This window comes from Lissotriton vulgaris, chromosome 12 (assembly GCF_964263255.1).
Source record: "Lissotriton vulgaris chromosome 12, aLisVul1.2, whole genome shotgun sequence".
Taxonomy (NCBI): Eukaryota; Metazoa; Chordata; class Amphibia; order Caudata; family Salamandridae; genus Lissotriton; species Lissotriton vulgaris.
Genome location: NC_141700.1, coordinates 443,869,767 through 443,892,946, shown reverse-complemented (window position 1 = coordinate 443,892,946; position 23,180 = coordinate 443,869,767). Strand labels below are relative to the sequence as shown.

General features: G+C 36.9%; 8 non-coding genes across 8 annotated transcripts; all 8 read left to right on the top strand.

The window, feature by feature from the left end:
• The first annotated feature begins 201 nt into the window (after positions 1 to 201).
• On the top strand, positions 202 to 275 carry TRNAT-AGU (transfer RNA threonine (anticodon AGU)). The gene has a single exon. It is a non-coding gene; the product is annotated as a tRNA-Thr (tRNA).
• Positions 276 to 3,761: 3,486 nt separating this feature from the next.
• TRNAT-CGU (transfer RNA threonine (anticodon CGU)) lies at positions 3,762 to 3,834 on the top strand. The gene has a single exon. It is a non-coding gene; the product is annotated as a tRNA-Thr (tRNA).
• Positions 3,835 to 4,269: 435 nt separating this feature from the next.
• Positions 4,270 to 4,343, top strand: TRNAT-AGU (transfer RNA threonine (anticodon AGU)). The gene has a single exon. It is a non-coding gene; the product is annotated as a tRNA-Thr (tRNA).
• Positions 4,344 to 7,324: 2,981 nt separating this feature from the next.
• Positions 7,325 to 7,398, top strand: TRNAT-AGU (transfer RNA threonine (anticodon AGU)). Its single transcript has one exon. It is a non-coding gene; the product is annotated as a tRNA-Thr (tRNA).
• Positions 7,399 to 9,359: 1,961 nt separating this feature from the next.
• TRNAT-AGU (transfer RNA threonine (anticodon AGU)) lies at positions 9,360 to 9,433 on the top strand. The gene has a single exon. It is a non-coding gene; the product is annotated as a tRNA-Thr (tRNA).
• Positions 9,434 to 11,397: 1,964 nt separating this feature from the next.
• On the top strand, positions 11,398 to 11,471 carry TRNAT-AGU (transfer RNA threonine (anticodon AGU)). The gene has a single exon. It is a non-coding gene; the product is annotated as a tRNA-Thr (tRNA).
• Positions 11,472 to 20,325: 8,854 nt separating this feature from the next.
• TRNAT-AGU (transfer RNA threonine (anticodon AGU)) lies at positions 20,326 to 20,399 on the top strand. The gene has a single exon. It is a non-coding gene; the product is annotated as a tRNA-Thr (tRNA).
• Positions 20,400 to 21,344: 945 nt separating this feature from the next.
• On the top strand, positions 21,345 to 21,418 carry TRNAT-AGU (transfer RNA threonine (anticodon AGU)). The gene has a single exon. It is a non-coding gene; the product is annotated as a tRNA-Thr (tRNA).
• Positions 21,419 to 23,180: the final 1,762 nt, after the last annotated feature.

Sequence of the window (23,180 nt, the reverse complement as noted above, 5' to 3'; positions counted from 1 at the left end):
CTTCAGCAAGGTATATTTTAAAATGATATGAATAGGGTAAACTTCAAATTAGAGAGGTGTTTTTGAATGAGTGAAGAGTCTTCATTCATCTTAAGTGTTTGAGTAGAGAAGTGTGTGAACTTAGAAAAGAATATGAAAGTGAAAAAGCAATATTCTCTTGAACACCATAAAGAAAAGTGTTTCAAAATAAAGAATCAAGTGGGTGCTGTGGCTTAGCTGGTTAAAGCGCCTGTCTAGTAAACAGGAGATCCTGAGTTCAACTCTCAGCAGTGCCTTGCTTTTCTCATTGTTATATAACAAATCATTTTCATTAGGTCTTATTCCGATACAATTAAAATATAAAAGTCTGATTCATCTTACTGTTGAACAGATCATCTTTAACCTTATAAAAACCCAAGTATTTTCAAGATCATAGAATGAATACTGTTATTGCAAAATGAAAAAATTACTTATCTATGAGAAAGACGTAGATGAAATTTCTACCTAGATTTGAGCAATATTAATACCTTCATGATTTTTTTTTAAAGAATTCAAGAAATGAAATTGGGTTTTATAAGAGTACCTGTTTAATAAAACATAATAATACTTGCGTAGTGATTGAGTATGTTTTCGTGTTTAAGATTACAATACATATAAAGAAGAATTTATAGCAGGAAACACATTTTCATCATCAACAATGAATTATTTATGCATTTCTTACTATTAACGTTGGTGCTGTGGCTTAGTGGTTAAAGCGCCTGTCTCGTACACAGGAAATTCAGAGTTCAAATCTCAGCAGCACCTACCTGTTTTCTCCATGCTTTCCGAATAATTTTCATCAAACAAATGTTGAATACAATTTAAGAATAAACACCTGGTTCTATGAACTTTAGAATAAGTTATCTTAAAAATTAAATAAAATGCTTAGTATTGTGAAGATTTTTGTAGGAATGCATTGACTGAAATAGGGAAAGGAAAATGACAAAGAACAAGATAGAGGTGAATGATCACTTTATTGTTGAATTCAACTAATCCATTCTTCAGCAAGGTATATTTTAAAATGATATGAATAGGGTAAACTTCAAATTAGAGAGGTGTTTTTGAATAAGTGAAGAGTCTTCATTCATCTTAAGTGTTTGAGTAGAGAAGTGTGTGAACTTAGAAAAGAATATGAAAGTGAAAAAGCAATATTCTCTTGAACACCATAAAGAAAAGTGTTTCAAATTTAAGAATCAAGTGGGTGCTGTGGCTTAGCTGGTTAAAGCGCCTGTCTAGTAAACCGGAGATCCTGAGTTCAACTCTCAGCAGTGCCTTGCTTTTCTCATTGTTATATAACAAATCATTTTCATTAGGTCTTATTCCGATACAATTAAAATATAAAAGTCTGATTCATCTTACTGTTGAACAGATCATCTTTAACCTTATAAAAACCCAAGTATTTTCAAGATTATAGAATGAATACTGTTATTGCAAAATGAAAAAAATACATATCTATGAGAAAGACGTAGATGAAATGTCTACCTAGATTGGAGCAATATCATTACCTTCATGAAAAAAAATTGTAAAGAATTCAAGAAATAAAATTGGGTTTTATAAGAGTACCTGTTTATTAAAACATATCAATCCTTGCGTAGTGATTGAGTATCTTTTCGTGTTTAAGATTACAATACATATAAAGAAGATTTTATAGCAGAAAACACATTTTCATCATCAACAATGAATTATTTATGCATTTTTTACAATTAAGGTTGGTGCTGTGGCTTAGTGGTTAAGGCGCCTGTCTCGTAAACAGGAAATCATGAGTTCAAATATCAGCAGCACCCAACTGTTTTCTCCTTGCTTTCCGAATAATTTTCATCAAACAAGTGTTGAATACAATTTAAGAATAAACATCTGGTTCTATGAACTTTAGAATAAGTTATCTTAAAAATTAAATAAAATGCTTGGTATTATGAAAATTTTTGTAGGAATGCATTGACTGAAATAGGGAAAAGAAAATGACAAGGACAAGATAGAGGTGAATGATCACTCTATTGTTGAATTCAACTAATCCATTCTTCAGCAAGGTATATTTTAAAATGATATGAATAGGGTAAACTTCAAATTAGAGAGGTGTTTTTGAATAAGTGAAGAGTTTTCATTCATCTTAAGTGTTTGAGTAGAGAAGTGTGTGAACTTAGAAAAGAATATGAAAGTGAAAAAGCAAAGTTCTCTTGAACACCATAAAGGAAAGTGTTTCAAAATAAAGAATCAAGTGGTTGCTGTGGCTTAGCTGGTTAAAGCACCTGTTTAGTAAAAAGGAGATCCTGAGTTTAAAGCTCAGCAGCTCCTTGTTTTTCTCATTGTTATATAACAAATCATTTTCATTAGGTCTTATTCCGATACAATTAAAATATAAAAGTCTGATTCATCTTACTGTTGAACAGATCATCTTAAACCTTATAAAAACAGAAGTATTTTCAAGATTATAGAATGAATACTGTTATTGCAAAATGAAAAAAATACATATCTATGAGAAAGACGTAGATGAAATTTCTACCTAGATTTGAGCAATATTGATACCTTCATGATTTTTTTTTAAAGAATTCAAGAAATGAAATTGGGTTTTATAAGAGTACCTGTTTATTAAAACATATTAATACTTGCGTAGTGATTGAGTATCTTTTCGTGTTTAAGATTACAATACATATAAAGAAGAATTTATAGCAGGAAACACATTTTCATCATCAACAATGAATTATTTATGCATTTCTTACTATTAACATTGGTGCTGTGGCTTAGTGGTTAAAGCCCCTGTCTTGTAAACAGGAAATCATGAGTTCAAATATCAGCAGCACCCAACTGTTTTCTCCTTGCTTTCCGAATAATTTTCATCAAACAAGTGTTGAATACAATTTAAGAATAAACATCTGGTTCTATGAACTTTAGAATAAGTTATCTTAAAAATTAAATAAAATGCTTGGTATTGTGAAGATTTTTGTAGGAATGCATTGACTGAAATAGGGAAAAGAAAATGACAAAGAAAAGGATAGAGGTGAGTGATCACTCTATTGTTGAATTCAACTAATCCATCTTCAGCAAGGTATATTTTAAAATGATATGAATAGGGTAAACTTCAAATTAGAGAGGTGTTTTTGAATGACTGAAGAGTCTTCATTCATCTTAAGTGTTTGAGTGGAGAAGTGTGTGAATTTAGAAAAGAATATGAAAGTGAAAAAGCAATATTCTCTTGAACACCATAAAGAAAAGTGTTTCAAAATAAAGAATCAAGTGGGTGCTGTGGCTTAGCTGGTTAAAGCACCTGTTTAGTAAAAAGGAGATCCTGAGTTCAAATCTCAGCAGTGCCTTGCTTTTCTCATTGTTATATAACAAATCATTTTCATTAGGTCTTATTCCGATACAATTAAAATATAAAAGTCTGATTCATCTTACTGTTGAACAGATCATCTTAAACCTTATAAAAACAGAAGTATTTTCAAGATTATAGAATGAATACTGTTATTGCAAAATGAAAAAAATACATATCTATGAGAAAGACGTAGATGAAATTTCTACCTAGATTTGAGCAATATTAATACCTTCATAATTTTTTTTTAAAGAATTCAAGAAATGAAATTGGGTTTTATAGGAGTACCTGTTTATTAAAACATATTAATACTTGCGTAGTGATTGAGTATCTTCTCGTGTTTAAGATTACAATACATATAAAGAAGAATTTATAGCAGGAAACACATTTTCATCATCAACAATAAATTATTTATGCATTTCTTATTATTAACGTTGGTGCTGTGGCTTAGTGGTTAAAGCGCCTGTCTCGTAAACAGGAAATCCTGAGTTCAAATCTCAGCAGCACCTTATTGTTTTCTCCATGCTTTCCAAATAATTTTCATCAAACAAATGTTGAATACAATTTAAGAATAAACATCTGGTTCTATGTACTTTAGAATAAGTTATCTTAAAAATTAAATAAAATGCTTGGTATTGTGAAGATTTTTGTAGGAATGCATTGACTGAAATAGGGAAAAGAAAATGACAAAGAACAAGATAGAGGTGAATGATCACTCTATTGTTGAAGCCAACTAATCCATTCTTCAGCAAGGTATATTTTAAAATGATATGAATAGGGTAAACTTCAAATTAGAGAGGTGTTTTTGAATAAGTGAAGAGTCTTCATTCATCTTAAGTGTTTGAGTAGAGAAGTGTGTGAACTTAGAAAAGAATATGAAAGTGAAAAAGCAATATTCTCTTGAACATCATAAAGAAAAGTGTTTCAAATGTAAGAATCAAGTGGGTGCTGTGGCTTAGCTGGTTAAAGCGCCTGTCTAGTAAACAGGAGATCCTGAGTTCAACTCTCAGCAGTGCCTTGCTTTTCTCATTGTTATATAACAAATCATTTTCATTAGGTCTTATTCCGATACAATTAAAATATAAAAGTCTGATTCATCTTACTGTTGAACAGATCATCTTTAACCTTATAAAAACCCAAGTATTTTCAAGATCATAGAATGAATACTGTTATTGCAAAATGAAAAAATTACTTATCTATGAGAAAGACGTAGATGAAATGTCTACCTAGATTGGAACAATATTATTACCTTCATGAAAAAAAATTGTAAAGAATTCAAGAAATGAAATTGGGTTTTATAAGAGTACCTGTTTATTAAAACATATCAATCCTTGCGGAGTGATTGAGTATCTTTTCGTGTTTAAGATTACTATACATATAAAGAAGAATTTATAGCAGAAAACACATTTTTATCATCAACAATAAATTATTTATGCATTTTGTACTATTAACGTTGGTGCTGTGGCTTAGTGGTTAAAGCGCCGGTCTCATAAACAGGAAATCATGAGTTCAAATATCAGCAGCACCCAACTCTTTTCTCCTTGCTTTCCGAATAATTTTCATCAAACAAGTGTTGAATACAATTTAAGAATAAACATCTGGTTCTATGAACTTTAGAATAAGTTATCTTAAAAATTAAATAAAATGCTTGGTATTGTGAAGATTTTTGTAGGAATGCATTGACTGAAATAGGGAAAAGAAAATGACAAAGAACAAGATAGAGGTGAATGATCACTCTATTGTTGAATTCAACTAATCCATTCTTCAGCAAGGTATATTTTAAAATGATATGAATAGGGTAAACTTCAAATTAGAGAGGTGTTTTTGAATGAGTGAAGAGTCTTCATTCATCTTAAGTGTTTGAGTAGAGAAGTGTGTGAACTTAGAAAAGAATATGAAAGTGAAAAAGCAATATTCTCTTGAACACCATAAAGAAAAGTGTTTCAAAATAAAGAATCAAGTGGGTGATGTGGCTTAGCTGGTTAAAGCGCCTGTCTAGTAAACAGGAGATCCTGAGTTCAACTCTCAGCAGTGCCTTGCTTTTCTCATTGTTATATAACAAATCATTTTCATTAGGTCTTATTCCGATACAATTAAAATATAAAAGTCTGATTCATCCTACTGTTGAACAGATCATCTTTAACCTTATAAAAACCCAAGTATTTTCAAGATCATAGAATGAATACTGTTATTGCAAAATGAAAAAATTACTTATCTATGAGAAAGACGTAGATGAAATGTCTACCTAGATTGGAGCAATATTATTACCTTCATGAAAAAAAATTGTAAAGAATTCAAGAAATGAAATTGGGTTTTATAAGAGTACCTGTTTATTAAAACATATCAATCCTTGCGTAGTGATTGAGTATCTTTTCGTGTTTAAGATTACAATACATATAAAGAAGAATTTATAGCAGAAAACACATTTTCATCATCAACAATGAATTATTTATGCATTTTGTACTATTAACGTTGGTGCTGTGGCTTAGTGGTTAAAGCGCCTGTCTCGTAAACAGGAAATCATGAGTTCAAATATCAGCAGCACCCAACTGTTTTCTCCTTGCTTTCCGAATAATTTTCATCAAACAAGTGTTGAATACAATTTAAGAATAAGCATCTGGTTCTATGAACTTTAGAATAAGTTATCTTAAAAATTAAATAAAATTCTTGGTATTGTGAAGATTTTTGTAGGAATGCATTGACTGAAATAGGGAAAAGAAAATGACAAAGAACAAGGTAGAGGTGAATGATCACTCTATTGTTGAATTCAACTAATCAATTTTTCAGCAAGGTATATTTTAAAATGATATGAATAGGGTAAACTTCAAATTAGAGAGGTGTTTTTGAATGACTGAAGAGTCTTCATTTATCTTAAGTGTTTGAGTAGAGAAGTGTGTGAACTTAGAAAAGAATATGAAAGTAAAAAAGAAATATTCTCTTGAACACCATAAAGAAAAGTGTTTCAAAATAAAGTATCAAGTGGGTGCTGTGGCTTAGCTGGTTAAAGCACCTGTTTAGTAAAAAGGAGATCCTGAGTTCAACTCTCAGCAGTACCTTGCTTTTCTCATTGTTATATAACAAATCATTTTCATTAGGTCTTATTCCGATACAATTAAAATATAAAAGTCTGATTCATCTTACTGTTGAACAGATCATCTTTAACCTTATAAAAACCAAAGTATTTTCAAGATCATAGAATGAATACTGTTATTGCAAAATGAAAAAATTACTTATCTATGAGAAAGACGTAGATGAAATTTCTACCTAGATTTGAGCAATATTAATACCTTCATGATTTTTTTTTAAAGAATTCAAGAAATGAAATTGGGTTTTATAAGAGTACCTGTTTAATAAAACATAATAATACTTGCGTAGTGATTGAGTATGTTTTCGTGTTTAAGATTACAATACATATAAAGAAGAATTTATAGCAGGAAACACATTTTCATCATCAACAATGAATTATTTATGCATTTCTTACTATTAACGTTGGTGCTGTGGCTTAGTGGTTAAAGCGCCTGTCTCATACACAGGAAATTCAGAGTTCAAATCTCAGCAGCACCTACCTGTTTTCTCCATGCTTTCCGAATAATTTTCATCAAACAAATGTTGAATACAATTTAAGAATAAACATCTGGTTCTATGAACTTTAGAATAAGTTATCTTAAAAATTAAATAAAATGCTTGGTATTGTGAAGATTTTTGTAGGAATGCATTGACTGAAATAGGGAAAGGAAAATGACAAAGAACAAGATAGAGGTGAATGATCACTTTATTGTTGAATTCAACTAATCCATTCTTCAGCAAGGTATATTTTAAAATGATATGAATACGGTAAACTTCAAATTAGAGAGGTGTTTTTGAATAAGTGAAGAGTCTTCATTCATCTTAAGTGTTTGAGTAGAGAAGTGTGTGAACTTAGAAAAGAATATGAAAGTGAAAAAGCAATATTCTCTTGAACACCATAAAGAAAAGTGTTTCAAATTTAAGAATCAAGTGGGTGCTGTGGCTTAGCTGGTTAAAGCGCCTGTCTAGTAAACAGGAGATCCTGAGTTCAACTCTCAGTAGTACCTTGCTTTTCTCATTGTTATATAACAAATCATTTTCATTAGGTCTTATTCCGGTACAATTAAAATATAAAAGTCTGATTCATCTTACTGTTGAACAGATCATCTTTAACCTTATAAAAACCCAAGTATTTTCAAGATTATAGAATGAATACTGTTATTGCAAAATGAAAAAAATACATATCTATGAGAAAGACGTAGATGAAATATCTACCTAGATTGGAGCAATATCATTACCTTCATGAAAAAAAATTGTAAAGAAATCAAGAAATAAAATTGGGCTTTATAAGAGTACCTGTTTGTTAAAACATATCAATCCTTGCGTAGTGATTGAGTATCTTTTCGTGTTTAAGATTACAATACATATAAAGAAGAATTTATAGCAGAAAACACATTTTCATCATCAACAATGAATTATTAATGCATTTTTTACTATTAAGGTTGGTGCTGTGGCTTAGTGGTTAAAGCGCCTGTCTCGTAAACAGGAAATCATGAGTTCAAATATCAGCAGCACCCAACTGTTTTCTCCTTGCTTTCCGAATAATTTTCATCAAACAAGTGTTGAATACAATTTAAGAATAAACATCTGGTTCTATGAACTTTAGAATAAGTTATCTTAAAAATTAAATAAAATGCTTGGTATTATGAAAATTTTTGTAGGAATGCATTGACTGAAATAGGGAAAAGAAAATGACAAGGACAAGATAGAGGTGAATGATCACTCTATTGTTGAATTCAACTAATCCATTCTTCAGCAAGGTATATTTTAAAATGATATGAATAGGGTAAACTTCAAATTAGAGAGGTGTTTTTGAATAAGTGAAGAGTTTTCATTCATCTTAAGTGTTTGAGTAGAGAAGTGTGTGAACTTAGAAAAGAATATGAAAGTGAAAAAGCAAAGTTCTCTTGAACACCATAAAGAAAAGTGTTTCAAAATAAAGAATCAAGTGGTTGCTGTGGCTTAGCTGGTTAAAGCACCTGTTTAGTAAAAAAGAGATCCTGAGTTCAAATCTCAGCAGCTCCTTGCTTTTCTCATTGTTATATAACAAATCATTTTCATTAGGTCTTATTCCGATACAATTAAAATATAAAAGTCTGATTCATCTTACTGTTGAACAAATCATCTTAAACCTTATAAAAACAGAAGTATTTTCAAGATTATAGAATGAATACTGTTATTGCAAAATGAAAAAAATACATATCTATGAGAAAGACTTAGATGAAATTTCTACCTAGATTTGAGCAATATTAATACCTTCATGATTTTTTTTTAAAGAATTCAAGAAATGAAATTGGGTTTTATAAGAGTACCTGTTTAATAAAACATAATAATACTTGCGTAGTGATTGAGTATGTTTTCGTGTTTAAGATTACAATACATATAAAGAAGAATTTATAGCAGGAAACACATTTTCATCATCAACAATGAATTATTTATGCATTTCTTACTATTAACGTTGGTGCTGTGGCTTAGTGGTTAAAGCGCCTGTCTCGTAAACCGGAAATCCTGAGTTCAAATCTCAGCAGCACCTAACTGTTTTCTCCATGCTTTCCGAATAATTTTCATCAAACAAATGTTGAATACAATTTAAGAATAAACATCTAGTTCTATGAACCTTAGAATAAGTTATCTTAAATATTAAATAAAATGCTTGGTATTGTGAAGATTTTTGTAGGAAGGCATTGATTGAAATAGGGAAAAGAAAATGACAAAGAACAAGATAGAGGTGAGTGATCACTCTATTGTTGAATTCAACTAATCCATTCTTCAGCAAGGTATATTTTAAAATGATATGAATAGGGTAAACTTCAAATTAGAGAGGTGTTTTTGAATAAGTGAAGAGTCTTCATTCATCTTAAATGTTTGAGTAGAGAAGTGTGTGAACTTAGAAAAGAATATGAAAGTGAAAAAGCAATATTCTCTTGAACACCATAAAGAAAAGTGTTTCAAACTTAAGAATCAAGTGGGTGCTGTGGCTTAGCTGGTTAAAGCGCCTGTCTAGTAAACAGGAGATCCTGAGTTCAACTCTCAGCAGTGCCTTGCTTTTCTCATTGTTATATAACAATTCATTTTCATTAGGTCTTATTCCGATACAATTAAAATATAAAAGTCTGATTCATCTTACTGTTGAGCAGATCATCTTTAACATTATAAAAACCCAAGTATTTTCAAGATTATAGAATGAATACTGTTATTGCAAAATGAAAAAAATACTTATCTATGAGAAAGACGTAAATGAAATGTCTACCTTGATTTGAGCAATATTAATACCTTCATGAAAAAAAATTGTAAAGAATTCAAGAAATGAAATTGGGTTTTATAAGAGTACCTGTTTATTAAAACATATTAATACTTGCGTAGTGATTGAGTATGTTTTCGTGTTTAAGATTACAATACATATAAAGAAGAATTTATAGCAGGAAACACATTTTCATCATCAACAATGAATTATTTATGCATTTCTTACTATTAACGTTGGTGCTGTGGCTTAGTGGTTAAAGCGCCTGTCTCGTACACAGGAAATTCAGAGTTCAAATCTCAGCAGCACCTACCTGTTTTCTCCATGCTTTCCGAATAATTTTCATCAAACAAATGTTGAATACAATTTAAGAATAAACATCTGGTTCTATGAACTTTAGAATAAGTTATCTTAAAAATTAAATAAAATGCTTGGTATTGTGAAGATTTTTGTAGGAATGCATTGACTGAAATAGGGAAAGGAAAATGACAAAGAACAAGATAGAGGTGAATGATCACTTTATTGTTGAATTCAACTAATCCATTCTTCAGCAAGGTATATTTTAAAATGATATGAATAGGGTAAACTTCAAATTAGAAAGGTGTTTTTGAATAAGTGAAGAGTCTTCATTCATCTTAAGTGTTTGAGTAGAGAAGTGTGTGAACTTAGAAAAGAATATGAAAGTGAAAAAGCAATATTCTCTTGAACACCATAAAGAAAAGTGTTTCAAATTTAAGAATCAAGTGGGTGCTGTGGCTTAGCTAGTTAAAGCGCCTGTCTAGTAAACAGGAGATCCTGAGTTCAACTCTCAGCAGTGCCTTGCTTTTCTCATTGTTATATAACAAATCATTTTCATTAGGTCTTATTCCGATACAAATAAAATATAAAAGTCTGATTCATCTTACTGTTGAACAGATCATCTTTAACCTTATAAAAACCCAAGTATTTTCAAGATTATAGAATGAATACTGTTATTGCAAAATGAAAAAAATACATATCTATGAGAAAGACGTAGATGAAATGTCTACCTAGATTGGAGCAATATCATTACCTTCATGAAAAAAAATTGTAAAGAATTCAAGAAATAAAATTGGGTTTTATAAGAGTACCTGTTTATTAAAACATATCAATCCTTGCGTAGTGATTGAGTATCTTTTCGTGTTTAAGATTACAATACATATAAAGAAGAATTTATAGCAGAAAACACATTTTCATCCTCAACAATGAATTATTTATGCATTTTTTACTATTAAGGTTGGTGCTGTGGCTTAGTGGTTAAAGCGCCTGTCTCGTAAACAGGAAATCATGAGTTCAAATATCAGCAGCACCCAACTGTTTTCTCCTTGCTTTCCGAATAATTTTCATCAAACAAGTGTTGAATACAATTTAAGAATAAACATCTGGTTCTATGAACTTTAGAATAAGTTATCTTAAAAATTAAATAAAATGCTTGGTATTGTGAAGATTTTTGTAGGAATGCATTGACTGAAATAGGGAAAAGAAAATGACAAAGAACAAGATAGAGGTGAATGATCACTCTATTGTTGAATTCAACTAATCCATTCTTCAGCAAGGTATATTTTAAAATGATATGAATAGGGTAAACTTCAAATAAGAGAGGTGTTTTTGAATGAGTGAAGAGTCTTCATTCATCTTAAGTGTTTGAGTAGAGAAGTGTGTGAACTTAGAAAAGAATATGAAAGTGAAAAAGCAATATTCTCTTGAACACCATAAAGAAAAGTGTTTCAAAATAAAGAAGCAAGTGGGTGCTGTGGCTTAGCTGGTTAAAGCGCCTGTCTAGTAAACGGGAGATCCTGAGTTCAACTCTCAGCAGTGCCTTGCTTTTCTCATTGTTATATAACAAATCATTTTCATTAGGTCTTATTCCGATACAATTAAAATATAAAAGTCTGATTCATCTTACTGTTGAACAGATCATCTTTAACCGTATAAAAACCCAAGTATTTTCAAGATCATAGAATGAATACTGTTATTGCAAAATGAAAAAATTACTTATCTATGAGAAAGACGTAGATGAAATTTCTACCTAGATTTGAGCAATATTAATACCTTCATGATTTTTTTTTAAAGAATTCAAGAAATGAAATTGGGTTTTATAAGAGTACCTGTTTAATAAAACATAATAATACTTGCGTAGTGATTGAGTATGTTTTCGTGTTTATATGGCTGAGATACCCGCCACCCCCTCTCAACACAATCCCCAAAAGGAGGGAAACCGGAAACAGTTCTTAAAGTTTTTGGATGTGGGAGGGAGTGACCCTCCCGGCCGTATTTATTAAAACAAAAAATTAAAACATTAAACGTTTCATGTTATGTACAATTTCATTATCACATTGCGATGTTTGGCTAACCTTAACATATTCTCTAATACAGAGGTTCTCCTAGCCGAACTAGCATCCTACAAAAACATTCTCTAGAAACACTGAAATTGTACATCCTAACGTTTAAGGGCCAACGGCAAGGTCATAACCGGTGTCAAGATCCCTAACCAGACTTACCCCTCCCACTTGGGAGGGGCGACAGCACAGAGGCTTACCTCAAGTGCAACTACTAACAATTTCCCTTGACTTGACGGGGGCACTTAAGACTCGACGCCATTTAAAGGTCGTTCGAAGACTTGTGTGTGGTATCTAGAAGGTATCGTGGACCTCCCCCCCACCCCACACAACTTACCGCATCTGCCGTCGCAGATGACACTGGCCCCGGGAAATTCCCCAGGAGGGGGCTGTAACCCCTCCTACAAAGGAAGGGGCCTTGACCGCCTTTCCTTTACTTCCGGCGACCCGCCCTTAGACGGGACCGCCTCCCCATTGAGGGGCCAATGGCCACCTCTCCCGAGCGCTCCCATCCGTGTTGGGTGACGCCCACTCATAGGGATCTACCAATTAGTGCTCACCGATCATGACCTTACCGCCTACCAAAATAAATACGACAATTCTTACTCAAACCTATGAAAACATTGGTCGCTACGACCGAAAGGACATGCTTAAAAATGCAACTCTACATCAAATCATTTTAATCGTAACAACTTACACGATATTCACCATACTTTATTATGATCCACAACAAACTGATACTTTCACAGCCTGCAAACGAAACGGAAAACATACTTATAAAATTCGCTTTATTGCACAACAACTTGCTGTCCTCAGGGGCTGGTGGGTGGGTCAAAATTGGCTCTTCGTTCTGTCCCGAGCTCACGGGTAGCGAGGAGGTGCAGCTTCGGAGCACAAGAACAAGAGGACGTCTTCTGGTCTTGCGTCTCTTTTTATCCGTCTTCAGGGCGGGCGAGAACCCGCCCCTGCCTGCCCCTAGGGCGGGGCTGGCTACGTCGGTGTCTAGGCCAGCCCACTCTAGGGCGGGAAAAAGCGCGCCCTGGCTACGCCGCTTCGGGCATACCAGCCGAGACGCGCCTCCCGCCCAAAAATGGCTTCCCGGGGGGATCGAGGCACTCCGCCATACGTTCGGGGGGACCGAGTGGTCGCCCCTTTCCATATGGCTGAGATACCCGCCACCCCCTCTCAACACAATCCCCAAAAGGAGGGAAACCGGAAACAGTTCTTAAAGTTTTTGGATGTGGGAGGGAGTGACCCTCCCGGCCGTATTTATTAAAACAAAAAATTAAAACATTAAACGTTTCATGTTATGTACAATTTCATTATCACATTGCGATGTTTGGCTAACCTTAACATATTCTCTAATACAGAGGTTCTCCTAGCCGAACTAGCATCCTACAAAAACATTCTCTAGAAACACTGAAATTGTACATCCTAACGTTTAAGGGCCAACGGCAAGGTCATAACCGGTGTCAAGATCCCTAACCAGACTTACCCCTCCCACTTGGGAGGGGCGACAGCACAGAGGCTTACCTCAAGTGCAACTACTAACAATTTCCCTTGACTTGACGGGGGCACTTAAGACTCGACGCCATTTAAAGGTCGTTCGAAGACTTGTGTGTGGTATCTAGAAGGTATCGTGGACCTCCCCCCCACCCCACACAACTTACCGCATCTGCCGTCGCAGATGACACTGGCCCCGGGAAATTCCCCAGGAGGGGGCTGTAACCCCTCCTACAAAGGAAGGGGCCTTGACCGCCTTTCCTTTACTTCCGGCGACCCGCCCTTAGACGGGACCGCCTCCCCATTGAGGGGCCAATGGCCACCTCTCCCGAGCGCTCCCATCCGTGTTGGGTGACGCCCACTCATAGGGATCTACCAATTAGTGCTCACCGATCATGACCTTACCGCCACAGGTCCGGATAGTTGACCGGCTATCCGAACCCCCCACAAAACTCCTACCTAAAGGTCATGTTTTAACGATTTTAACCAAGCTAAGAAGTCTCCTATGAGTAACTCATTCCCCACCCTCGACAAATGCACACCATCCCCCAAATACATACTGTCATCATTAATACAACTATGCGAGATCGAATGCAATGTCTTGGAACGGAACAACCTACTCACTTTGTTATTCAGTTTTCTAACCGAATGATTCAAAGCAGGGATCGAGATAGCCCCCCGCCACACTTTTCGTGGGATCATATGAGACCACGCAATTATGCACCCCGGAACTCTCCTCGCTAACCAACTTACCGTGGAAAGCATAGCTTCCAGGAGAAGTCGTCTACCGGTGGTGACCAAATCATTGCCCCCCAAATGCACTATGACTATGGACGGCGGTGACCTCATCCGCTCTAACAAACCCTCAAAGAATGCTTGAAACTGGTCAATACAGAGACCGCCCCTTCCGTAGAAGGACACTCTGTACCCGTATCCCCCAGGTACGTGAATCATGTCACCTGCTTTGAATACGTCTGCGGCCCGTCTCACGTATGAGTGGCCCACGACCCACACCTCCTTTCTCACAGCCGGTGATGTGCGACCGCTGGCCTGGTGTTGGGTCGACTGCACAGTCCGCCCTGCCGCGTAGGCTTGCGCAACTGAAAACAAACAAAAGACAAGAAGCGTGAGTACATGATTACAGCTTCACAACATGTGCAATCGCACGTACCTCTTATAACAATTGGAGGACCAACGCCCCACTCGTTTCACTTGTTCCACATTAAGACCCCTGGCTGTAGCTTCAGTGGCAGCCCCTATTCGAAAGGAATGGGTCCCAAATTCGCCCGGGTCCAAGCCCGCTGCGGCAATGGCCATTGCAAGCACCCGCTGAAACTGAAACCTCGTCAGCGGGGTGGCGTCTGCATGCCTCAACAATGTCCCCCCCCATGATGCCACCCTTCGTGCTAGGTAATCTTCTAAGCACTGTACCGGACACATGGTTGACCCGGGGGTTCTGCGAATGATCGTGCAGTCCCCCCTCCCATCTTGGTCAGTCTTGGACCTGAGAAAGGAGACAATCATCGCATCGCCCCTGATCTGAATATGTTCCCTGCACAAGCCCCCCGCCACATCCTGCTTGTTCCTTGCAACCAGCTCACTTATCCTCATAGCCCCGTGAAATGCCAGCGTAAATGCAGTCCGGAACAAACAGGTCTCGAAAGGAGACGAGCATGTGTTAGGGAGTGTGGCCAGTAACTGGGACAACCTATCTAGACCTATCGGTCGTCTTACGTCTACTCTGCGACCCTCTAGGCGTTGCCACCCACGCAGCGCCTTTTGTACTGTAAAAGACGCTGTCGGGTCCTGGATGCCATGGGCCCTGGCAACAAAGGAAATGGCGGCACGATGCCTTTGGGCCGTAGCCACCGACTTCCCAGCCCTACGTAAGGACATCAGAAAATGTACTACCCACTCTTCCTGACCCCAAAGTCCCCCTCTCTCTGCCCCCAAAAAGGCTAAATAGGCCTGAAACGCCCCTTCATATGCCTTCCTTGTCCTGGGTGCTAGACTCTCTCCCACGAGGTGACGAAGTTCGGGGCACCGAGAGACCAGAGAGCTTCGGGGAAGGGTGCCGGCTCTGGGTCCGCTGAAGGAAGGAAACCCGAGAAAGCCTGCATGTGAAAACGAGACAGTGCATCAGCAGCCTGATTCATCACCCCCGGGACATGTTTTGCTCTGAATATCACGTTCAGTTGCATACACAGTAAGACAATTTCTTTGAGCAGTCTCAAAATCAATTTACAACGGGCTGCCTGACTATTGATGCATTCTACAACGGTCATATTGTCGGACCAGAACACGACAGAATGATCTCTGAAACCTTCTGGCCAGGTTCTCAGGGCCACCAGAATGGGAAATAATTCAAGGAAAGCAATATTACTCGTCAGCCCCTTCTCGTGCCACCATGGGGGCCACCTTTGTGCAGACCATTTTGTGCCGAAGATGGCGCCAAAGCCTATGCTTCCCGCTGAATCTGTCCATAGCCCAAGCTCTTCGGAGGACACGGCTGGCTTGTTCCAGACGACTCGGCCATTGAAGTCCGCCAAAAATGCTAACCAAATCCGCATGTCCTGGCGGACCTCAGCCGATAACCTCGTGCGATGATGGCCCTCCTTTAGGCCAACCATCGCTTGGGCAATTGAGCGGGAAAAGGGGCGGGCCATTGGGATCACCCTCAAGGCAAAGTTCAACTTTCCCACCAATTGTTGCAACTGATGCAGTGTAACCTTAGATGCATTTAAACATACTTGGAGGGCTGCCCTGAATTTCAACACTTTGCTAGCTGGTAAACGGAAACACCCCTCCCTTGAGTCCAACTCGATCCCCAAAAACTCGAGGCAAGTCGTGGGACCCATAGTTTTACCCGGTGCCAATGGCACGCCAAAATGACCCATCAACACACAGAATTCAGCTAAGGCCTGGGCACATTCGGGATTTCCGGCGGGGCCAAGGAACAAAAAGTCGTCAAGGTAGTGCATTACATTTCGGAAACCCGTTTTCTTAGTGAACACCCATTGCAGGAAAGTACTGAATTTCTCAAAATAAGCACATGATATAGAGCATCCCATTGGCATACACCTATCCATGTAAAATGACCCCTGAAACCCGAATCCCAGAAGACGCTGGTCGTCTGGGTGTACCGGGAGCAACCGGAACGCTGACTCGATATCTGATTTCGCCATCAACGTCCCGGGCCCCAGGCGATTCAAGATGGCTACTGCCTCGTCAAACGATGCGTATCGCACCGAACAAACTTCTGGATCAATTGCATCGTTCACCGAAAGACCATGTGGAGCAGACAGATTATGGATCAAACGAAACTCACCTGGGTCCTTCTTGGGGACCACCCCTAACGGAGAACAGACAAAATCCGATACCGGGGGTACACTAAACGGGCCGGCCACCCGTCCCCGGCTAACCTCTTTCTGAATCTTCTCTTGCACTACAGATGTATGTTGTAAAACGGAAAGTTGATTTTTGCACATCCCTACACCCTGAAAGTCCCCCACCGGGATGCGGAAACCATGTGTAAAACCGTTCCGCAGCACCCCAGCAGACGTACGATCCGGGTATTCGCTGAGCCAGGGAATCATTGCCAAGGTATCAATCGGGGTTGGTATAGGCGCCCCTCGGACTAACTTAGACCTGTTTGGCGCCTCCCTTACCCCCATTCTCACTCGTTCTGGCTCTGCACGATGACTCAGGATGGGACGACCCACAAGTACTACATTCGTGTTTGAATTTACACGATCCCGGAGGCCTGGTACATTTCCCTTTGTTGAAATTAAAGCAGAAACCCTTTCTCCCTGTATTGCCTGCGGGTCTCGAATAATCGTCGGTGCTCGTACTTGGTCGAAAGGGCGTCCCCACATTTTGGCGGGAGTAATCAACAACATTGCTCCCAACCAATGGCATTTTTAACATTCCTGACTCTTTCATTTTATCCCATGTCACAGAATCGTAACAATCCCAAGTCAAACCTTTGTTATGCTCCTTTTCTTTCCTGAACAGATTGTCATAACAGAACCAATGGTTACCCTGATACGCTGTCGAGTAACCCATAATTCGTGATTGATAAATGGGAAACTCAGGAAGCAACTCGGGCCTACGTTCCCCCAAAATCGATGTAAAAATACCCCACGCATTGCCCCAGTTGCCAATATTCTCATTTACCTTAAAGGCGGCCATTTCTGCGCGCCAAACACTCGGATGCATTAGGTCCTTCTGACTCTTAACATGCTCCACCTCATAATGATCAACAAGCAAGGAAAAAATATTCACATACTCCCCCGCCCAGATCTTTTCCTTTACTGCTAAAGGCACATGTTGTCCCAATCTCTCTCTACGAGAGGGTGCTGACTCGTCCCTTGCAATCGGCAATGGCCGCTTACCTGAACCGGACGCTGCTTCTGCCGCTTGCGGCTTGTCTATTCCCGCCAACGGCGCAGTCACTTTAGCTGCATCTCTCTTCTCACGCAGCCCTCTTATCAGCGCCTGTGCCTCGGCAGCCATGGCGCCCTCACTACTATCCCCCAACCATGCTGCTAGCTGTGCTGCCAGCTCGGGGGGCATGTCTTCATTGGATGTCGGGGTGACGACAACGGGGATTGGATTCCCCTCCATCGGTACTGGGGTCGGTGCCTCGAGCGGGGCAGAGGGAACCGGGACGTCTCCACCGGCCGGAACCCTTCTCGGCCTCTTAGGTCTCCCTCCAGCCGGCGCAGGGCCCGAACCCTCTTCCCCGTCTCGCTCTGCCAACCGTTTCTTTATGTCGGACATCTCTCTGAAAAGGGCCCGCACCATCTGGTCGGTCGTCATTCTTTTTGCGCCTTTCTTGGGCATCTCTCCGACGAAGTATCTAGAAGACAAAGAAAAAGATCAAAACGCTCAAAATTGGCTCTTCGTTCTGTCCCGAGCTCACGGGTAGCGAGGAGGTGCAGCTTCGGAGCACAAGAACAAGAGGACGTCTTCTGGTCTTGCGTCTCTTTTTATCCGTCTTCAGGGCGGGCGAGAACCCGCCCCTGCCTGCCCCTAGGGCGGGGCTGGCTACGTCGGTGTCTAGGCCAGCCCACTCTAGGGCGGGAAAAAGCGCGCCCTGGCTACGCCGCTTCGGGCATACCAGCCGAGACGCGCCTCCCGCCCAAAAATGGCTTCCCGGGGGGATCGAGGCACTCCGCCATACGTTCGGGGGGACCGAGTGGTCGCCCCTTTCCAAGATTACAATACATATAAAGAAGAATTTATAGCAGGAAACACATTTTCATCATCAACAATGAATTATTTATGCATTTCTTACTATTAACGTTGGTGCTGTGGCTTAGTGGTTAAAGCGCCTGTCTCGTACACAGGAAATTCAGAGTTCAAATCTCAGCAGCACCTACCTGTTTTCTCCATGCTTTCCGAATAATTTTCATCAAACAAATGTTGAATACAATTTAAGAATAAACATCTGCTTCTATGAACTTTAGAATAAGTTATCTTAAAAATTAAATAAAATGCTTGGTATTATGAAAATTTTTGTAGGAATGCATTGACTGAAATAGGGAAAAGAAAATGACAAGGACGAGATAGAGGTGAATGATCACTCTATTGTTGAATTCAACTAATCCATTCTTCAGCAAGGTATATTTTAAAATGATATGAATAGGGTAAACTTCAAATTAGAGAGGTGTTTTTGAATAAGTGAAGAGTTTTCATTCATCTTAAGTGTTTGAGTAGAGAAGTGTGTGAACTTAGAAAAGAATATGAAAGTGAAAAAGCAAAGTTCTCTTGAACACCATAAAGGAAAGTGTTTCAAAATAAAGAATCAAGTGGTTGCTGTGGCTTAGCTGGTTAAAGCACCTGTTTAGTAAAAAGGAGATCCTGAGTTCAAAGCTCAGCAGCTCCTTGTTTTTCTCATTGTTATATAACAAATCATTTTCATTAGGTCTTATTCCGATACAATTAAAATATAAAAGTCTGATTCATCTTACTGTTGAACAGATCATCTTAAACCTTATAAAAACAGAAGTATTTTCAAGATTATAGAATGAATACTGTTATTGCAAAATGAAAAAAATACATATCTATGAGAAAGACGTAGATGAAATTTCTACCTAGATTTGAGCAATATTGATACCTTCATGATTTTTTTTTAAAGAATTCAAGAAATGAAATTGGGTTTTATAAGAGTACCTGTTTATTAAAACATATTAATACTTGCGTAGTGATTGAGTATCTTTTCGTGTTTAAGATTACAATACATATAAAGAAGAATTTATAGCAGGAAACAAATTTTCATCATCAACAATGAATTATTTATGCATTTCTTACTATTAACGTTGGTGCTGTGGCTTAGTGGTTAAAGCCCCGGTCTCGTAAACAGGAAATCATGAGTTCAAATATCAGCAGCACCCAACTGTTTTCTCCTTGCTTTCCGAATAATTTTCATCAAACAAGTGTTGAATACAATTTAAGAATAAACATCTGGTTCTATGAACTTTAGAATAAGTTATCTTAAAAATTAAATAAAATGCTTGGTATTGTGAAGATTTTTGTAGGAATGCATTGACTGAAATAGGGAAAAGAAAATGACAAAGAACAAGGTAGAGGTGAATGATCACTCTATTGTTGAATTCAACTAATCCATTCTTCAGCAAGGTATATTTTAAAATGATATGAATAGGGTAAACTTCAAATTAGAGAGGTGTTTTTGAATGAGTGAAGAGTCTTCATTCATCTTAAGTGTTTGAGTAGAGAAGTGTGTAAACTTAGAAAAGAATATGAAAGTGAAAAAGCAATATTCTCTTGAACACCATAAAGAAAAGTGTTTCAAAATAAAGAATCAAGTGGGTGCTGTGGCTTAGCTGGTTAAAGCGCCTGTCTAGTAAACAGGAGATCCTGAGTTCAACTCTCAGCAGTGCCTTGCTTTTCTCATTGTTACATAACAAATCATTTTCATTAGGTCTTATTCCGATACAATTAAAATTTAAAAGTCTGATTCATCTTACTGTTGAACAGATCATCTTTAACCTTATAAAAACCCAAGTATTTTCAAGATCATAGAATGAATACTGTTATTGCAAAATGAAAAAATTACTTATCTATGAGAAAGACGTAGATGAAATGTCTACCTAGATGGGAGCAATGTTATTACCTTCATGAAAAAAAATTGTAAAGAATTCAAGAAATGAAATTGGGTTTTATAAGAGTACCTGTTTATTAAAACATATCAATCCTTGCGTAGTGATTGAGTATCTTTTCGTGTTTAAGATTACAATACATATAAAGAAGAATTTATAGCAGAAAACACATTTTCATCATCAACAATGAATTATTTATGCATTTTGTACTATTAACGTTGGTGCTGTGGCTTAGTGGTTAAAGCGCCTGTCTCGTAAACAGGAAATCGTGAGTTCAAATATCAGCAGCACCCGACTGTTTTCTCCTTGCTTTCCGAATAATTTTCATCAAACAAGTGTTGAATACAATTTAAGAATAAACATCTGGTTCTATGAACTTTAGAATAAGTTATCTTAAAAATTAAATAAAATGCTTGGTATTGTGAAGATTTTTGTAGGAATGCATTGACTGAAATAGGGAAAAGAAAATGACAAAGAACAAGGTAGAGGTGAATGATCACTCTATTGTTGAATTCAACTAATCCATTCTTCAGCAAGGTATATTTTAAAATGATATGAATAGGGTAAACTTCAAATTAGAGAGGTGTTTTTGAATGAGTGAAGAGTCTTCATTCATCTTAAGTGTTTGAGTAGAGAAGTGTGTAAACTTAGAAAAGAATATGAAAGTGAAAAAGCAATATTCTCTTGAACACCATAAAGAAAAGTGTTTCAAAATAAAGAATCAAGTGGGTGCTGTGGCTTAGCTGGTTAAAGCGCCTGTCTAGTAAACAGGAGATCCTGAGTTCAACTCTCAGCAGTGCCTTGCTTTTCTCATTGTTACATAACAAATCATTTTCATTAGGTCTTATTCCGATACAATTAAAATATAAAAGTCTGATTCATCTTACTGTTGAACAGATCATCTTTAACCTTATAAAAACCCAAGTATTTTCAAGATCATAGAATGAATACTGTTATTGCAAAATGAAAAAATTACTTATCTATGAGAAAGACGTAGATGAAATGTCTACCTAGATGGGAGCAATGTTATTACCTTCATGAAAAAAAATTGTAAAGAATTCAAGAAATGAAATTGGGTTTTATAAGAGTACCTGTTTATTAAAACATATCAATCCTTGCGTAGTGATTGAGTATCTTTTCGTGTTTAAGATTACAATACATATAAAGAAGAATTTATAGCAGAAAACACATTTTCATCATCAACAATGAATTATTTATGCATTTTGTACTATTAACGTTGGTGCTGTGGCTTAGTGGTTAAAGCGCCTGTCTCGTAAACAGGAAATCGTGAGTTCAAATATCAGCAGCACCCGACTGTTTTCTCCTTGCTTTCCGAATAATTTTCATCAAACAAGTGTTGAATACAATTTAAGAATAAGCATCTGGTTCTATGAACTTTAGAATAAGTTATCTTAAAAATTAAATAAAATTCTTGGTATTGTGAAGATTTTTGTAGGAATGCATTGACTGAAATAGGGAAAAGAAAATGACAAAGAAAATGATAGAGGTGAGTGATCACTCTATTGTTGAATTCAACTAATCCATTCTTCAGCAAGGTATATTTTAAAATGATATGAATAGGGTAAACTTCAAATTAGAGAGGTGTTTTTGAATGACTGAAGAGTCTTCATTCATCTTAAGTGTTTGAGTGGAGAAGTGTGTGAACTTAGAAAAGAATATGAAAGTAAAAAAGCAATATTCTCTTGAACACCATAAAGAAAAGTGTTTCAAAATAAAGAATCAAGTGGGTGCTGTGGCTTAGCTGGTTAAAGCACCTGTTTAGTAAAAAGGAGATCCTGAGTTCAAATCTCAGCAGCGCCTTGCTTTTCTCATTGTTATATAACAAATCATTTTCATTAGGTCTTATTCCGATACAATTAAAATATAAAAGTCTGATTCATCTTACTGTTGAACAGATCATCTTTAACCTTATAAAAACCCAAGTATTTTCAAGATCATAGAATGAATACTGTTATTGCAAAATGAAAAAATTACTTATCTATGGGAAAGACGTAGATGAAATTTCTACCTAGATTTGAGCAATATTAATACCTTCATGATTTTTTTTTAAAGAATTCAAGAAATGAAATTGGGTTTTATAAGAGTACCTGTTTAATAAAACATAATAATACTTGCGTAGTGATTGAGTATGTTTTCGTGTTTAAGATTACAATACATATAAAGAAGAATTTATAGCAGGAAACACATTTTCATCATCAACAATGAATTATTTATGCATTTCTAACTATTAACGTTGGTGCTGTGGCTTAGTGGTTAAAGCGCCTGTCTCGTACACAGGAAATTCAGAGTTCAAATCTCAGCAGCACCTACCTGTTTTCTCCATGCTTTCCGAATAATTTTCATCAAACAAATGTTGAATACAATTTAAGAATAAACATCTGGTTCTATGAACTTTAGAATAAGTTATCTTAAAAATTAAATAAAATGCTTGGTATTGTGAAGATTTTTGTAGGAATTCATTGACTGAAATAGGGAAAGGAAAATGACAAAGAACAAGATAGAGGTGAATGATCACTTTATTGTTGAATTCAACTAATCCATTC